The following is a 5139-nucleotide window of genomic DNA, read 5'->3' on the forward strand; positions in this document are numbered from 1 at the left end:
ACAGGAGAGGCGCAGAGCCGGGGTCCGCCTGGGCTTGACCAAGCGACCAGAGCGGGGCTTTCCGTGACCCCCTCCTCTGATGGGACTGATTTGCTAGAGCCGCTCGCAGAATTCAAGAAGCCAGTTTACGTGGTAGATCGCTAGTTTATCATAAAGGATATTAAAGAGCGTGAAAGAACTGCCAGATGGAGAGATACTCAGGCTGAGGTTGGGAGAGTTGCAAACACAGGGGCTTCTGTCCTGTGGAGTTGGGGGCCTGTGGAAGCTTTCTGGACCGCCAAGCTGCATGTGCTCTGAACCCGCTGCTTGTGGGGCTTTCCTGCGCTGCATCCCTCCGACTGTGGCTGTTTACCCCCTCGTGGCTCAGATGGTAGAGAGTCTGCCCTGCCGTCGGAGACCTGGCTAGACCCCCGGGACAGTTCCCTAGCGGAGGCAATGGCAGCCTACTCCAGTGACCCTGCCTGGGAATCCCATGGGTGGAGGAGCCTGGCCGCTGCAGTCCATGGGGTCGCCAAGAGTCGGACGCGACTGAGCGGCTCCACTTTCACCTCCACCTATCGTTGGGCTTTCCTGGTGATTCATCTTGGTGAAGAGTCCGCCTGCCATGCAGGAGACCCTTGTTCTGTTCCTGGGTCAGGAAGATGCCCGGAGAAGGGATAGCTCCCCACTCCAGCCGTCCCCTTCTCCTCCTGCCTTCAGTCTTTCCCGGCATCAGGGTCTTTTCCAGTGAGTCAGTTCTCACATCAGGTGGCCAAGTATTGGAGTTTCAGCTTCAGTATCAGTCCTTCCAATGAATATTCAGGACTGGTTTCCTTCAGGATTGAGTAGTCTGATCTCCCTGCAGTCCAAGGGACTCTCAAGAGTCCTTCTCCAACCCACAGTTCAAAAAGCATCAATTCATTCAGTGCTCAGCTCCATTCATTAGCCTATGGAATTACCCAGCCCATGAAAATGAACTCCCACATCTCACCGGAGCACTAGCCCTCTCACCAAGGCCCACGCACTGGCTGTGAGTATGCTTCTCTCTGAATAAATTCACTTCTTCCGCTATCAATCACTTTGTGTCTCTCACCGAATTCTTTCTGCAATGACGCGTCAGGAACCTGAGCTTCATTAGGTCCTGAAAGAGGTTTTGTGATCCAGTTTGGTAAGACAGGTTTTGCCTGCGGTTTGAGTCCCAATCTGTAGTAAAATGGTCTCAGGACTGGCTTGGTTGGTCCAGGGGCTGGGAGTTGCCTTGCCGCACAGGGATGTGGGTTCAGTCCCCGGTCAGGGAACGCGCGTCCCCCATGGCCCGATGCTCTGCTCTGCACACAAGTGGCGAGCCTGCCTGCAGTGATCACCCTGCGTGATGCAACGAGGGCCCTTCGGGCCGCGACTGAGCACATCGCAGCCAGATACACGTGAATGAAATCAGTGAAATATTTTTTTTAAAAGTATCCACCTGCCAATTCAGGGATATGGGTCCAATCCCTGGTCCGGAAGCTTCCGCATGTGTGCACACCCAAGGAGGACTCAGCCAGAGAATGAAAAGTAATGGACCAGGCCTTGCACACAGCCACAATTGTCAGCAGCCCCACCTGTGGAAATCTGCAGAGGATGAGATGTCAAGACGCACGCTTGACCCTTGTCACCTACGCTTGGGGATACACACCCCCTCCCTACTCACGGGGAGAGGGGCAGTTCCTGTGTCTCTAGCCTAATGTGTTTACCCTTTGCTTGGCTAACAAAGCCCACCCTTTCCTCTCCGAAACTCTGTCTCCGTATTTCTGCTTGGCACTGGAGCACAGAGAGCTAGGTTTCGGCAGAGCTGCGCCCTTCTGGCTCAGTAAGAGCCGGCCAGGTGCCCCCGGAGAGCCTTCTCTCCGGAGGCCGCTCCCACCACCTTGCACCTTCTGCGACCCTGCGGCTTTACGCTATACCCCGGCTCCCTAAACTTACGTTTCAAACGCTGGCCGCCACACGACCCCCGTCTGGGTTTGTGTTAGAGCATCCACGTGGTGACACGGCGCCTGTGGGTTCTCTGGGCTCTCCCCTTCGCTGAGCCACACCGACGTCTGAGAGTCAGTGGACGGGCGCCAGCCAGCCGCCCGCGCCATCTTCACAGTTGGGGCAAAAGCCCAGCCCCTCCGCCCAGATGGGACCGAGGCAAGTCTCAGAGACAGGCCTTTGGGTGAAGCTGAAAGGAGAGCGTTCATTGCTTTTGCCAGGGCTCATGCTTTGGAGAAACTCTGTGTGTCTCCCCCTGGGACGATAGTGACAAAGAGGGTGTGGGGAGCTCGTGGACATGCTTCGCATGGGATTCGTGTTGAGCGTAAGCCAGGAATCTCCCTCGTACCTTCGGTGGCAGCTGGTCGGGTCTCCACTGCTTTGCGGGCAGCATGTCCATCATTTAATTCAGTCACTTCTGCCCACTGGAGGGGGTTTCCAGCCTCTGAAGAGCCTCGAAGATGTAGTTGCCTGTATCCTAATTGGGGAAACACAGCCCTTTCCCAGGCTGCCTATGACTGCTTGTTTCTCCTGGTCTCTATATGAAAAAAAACAAAAAATCAATAACCAATCTAAAAATGAAATAGAAAAAAATGGTTTGAGCCAACCTGAAGGATTATGGACCCTGGAGACAGTCTTTGAGAGCTGAGGACTGTGCGCCCCGTCGAGGTCAAGGCACGGTTATGAAGCTTTTTGAGACAAAAGGTTAAAACAGGGACCGGGCAGTTTTACACAAACTCAGATCTGCAGCACAGAGGGTGACTCTGCAAGATTAAGAAGGAATGTATGGCTCTAAGGGAGTTTAGTGGCCGGACTCACCTCCACACCCAGAAGGGGCGCGGAGGCTCAAAAGTGGGATAAAGTTTCATTCATTTACATTTCTTCTTGTCATAAATTGTGAACAGTAATTTCATCACGAGGTTGGTGAGAGAAACGGCCGGTGTCCCTCTGTTCAGCACAGTGTCAGGGGCCAGTGCGTGGACACCTCCTCCCGCGCAAGTTCTGCAGCTCCTGGAAGTGACCGGTGGCCCCAGAGCGCAAGCCTGGCCAGGCCCCCTCTCTTCCCGGCCAGTGTTCCCTCGCGCACGTGTTGGCATCAGCTGTTTCTCAGCCCACGGGGACCTCAACTGTGCTGAAGGACCTGACTGAGGCAAGTCGGGTGAGTGGCCCCGCCAGAGCACAGCTGCAGGTTGGGCTTCTAGCAGGCAAAAGCCCCTCTTTCCCTGGAGTTTCCCACTTCTTCCCCTTCCCCGGGGTGGGGGGTCCCCATGGGCAGAGGCAGAGAGAAGCGCACAGTGGATGCTCCACGCCCGGAGGTCATGCGCGGCAGCGCATGCCCCAACCTCTGTGCGACTTTCAGCCCCAGGATGCTTACGTGCCACCGGCGTGCTAAGTCGCGCTCAGGGTCTGACTGCTTCAACCTATGAACTGTACCCCGCCCTGGCTCTCTCTGTGCCTCCCTAGTCCAGCAACGGAGCACTGGAGCGGATGTGTGCAGCTCTTGTGACCCCATGCGACTGTACCCGCCAGCTCCTCTGTGCACGCGGATTCCAGGCAAGAGCGCTGGCATTCTCCAGGGAATCTTCCCGACGCAGGGGTCCAAACCGTGTCTTCATGCCCTCGTTATCGGCAGGCGGGCTCCTTGCCACCAGCCACACCGCGGAAGCCCCCTAGGACACTTATGTCGGGAACCAGCAGACACCAAGGCAGGTATTGTTTGGTGGGGCTTGATATTCTGTTGGCGTTTCGTTAGACTGTCTACACTGAGTGATCACTAACCCCGTGAAAACACAGCACAACGTTCTCGAAGTTGCCTGACCTGCTGCCACCGTCACACCAGAGCTTCCTGAGCAGCCAGGAAAACAGACTTCTCAGAAGGTCCTGGAGGAGCGACTTCCCGGTGCGTCCAGGGGCTAGGACTCTGCGCCTCACAGCCGGCCGCTTCAGGTATTCCATTCTGGTGGCGGGACCTAGGGGCGGCGCTGCAAGTAGAGAGAGCCGCGCCTCATGGAGCCCGAGCGGCACGCTGCAGAAGAAAGCCAGGGCGCGCGGGGCCCGGCAAGACTGAGGCAGGCCAACAAATAAATCAGTTAAGCGGAGAATGAGAGGCTTCCCCGGAGCCGATGTGCTGGTCCCGCTTCACCCTGAAACCTCAGCTGTGGAAACGCTCCATCGCCCAGACAGCTCCTCATCCCTTCTGAACCCAGCAGGACCGGGGGCCTCCGCGCACAGCGCTCGCCGTCGCGTCACTTCCCATTTGTTGAGGAAAGGTATTAAGTCTCCCAGCCTCTGTTCCTGAGTCAAAGAGGGCAGGGCAGGTTCAAGTTAGTTCAAGTGCGCTCAGTCCGTGCTCTGACTCTTTGCAACCCCATGAAGATCAAGCACGCCAGGCTCCCGTCATCACCATCTCCCGGAGTTCACTCAGACTCACATCCATAACGTCCGCTGATGCTCTCAGCCATCTCATCCTCTGTCGTCCCTTTCTCTCCTGCCTCAATCCTCCAGGCATCAGAGTCTTTTCCAATGAGCTCAGCTCTCGCAAGATGTGGCCAAGTACTGGAGTTTCAGTTTTAGCATCATTCTTCAAAGAACACCCAGGGTGATCTCCTCAGAATGGACTGGTTGGATCTCCTTGCAGTCAAGGACTCTCAAGAGTCTTCTCAAACACAGGTCAAAAGCATCCATTCTTCACTGCTCAGCTTCTTCACAGTCCAACTCTCACATCCATACATGCCACAGGAAAAAACTATAGCTTGACTAGACGGGACCTTCGTCGGCAAATAATGTCTCTGCTTTTGAATACCTTCTAGGTGTCATAACTTTCCTTCCAAGGAGTAAGCGTCTTTTAATTTCATGGCTGCAGTCACCATCTGCAGTGATTTTTGAGAGCCCAAAAATAAAGTTGACACTTAGAGCAGCTACTAATCGCATAGACGTGAGGGAGACAAGGTTAACAGAGAAGCGAAAGACAAACAGTTCAGGCATAAAACAGCCCCAGCGGCTCACGGGAGTCTCCGAGCTGCCCTTCAGGAGCTACAGGCGCCGCCCGCCAGTGGTGGTGAACTTTAGGATCATCGGGATGGAGCTAGAGCGATGCAGGAGAGGTGAGGGACGGGGTTGAGACGTTGAACTTTGCTTCGACGTGGTAAA

This window comes from Capra hircus, chromosome 29 (genome assembly GCF_001704415.2).
Source record: "Capra hircus breed San Clemente chromosome 29, ASM170441v1, whole genome shotgun sequence".
In the NCBI taxonomy this organism is placed as follows: domain Eukaryota; kingdom Metazoa; phylum Chordata; class Mammalia; order Artiodactyla; family Bovidae; genus Capra; species Capra hircus.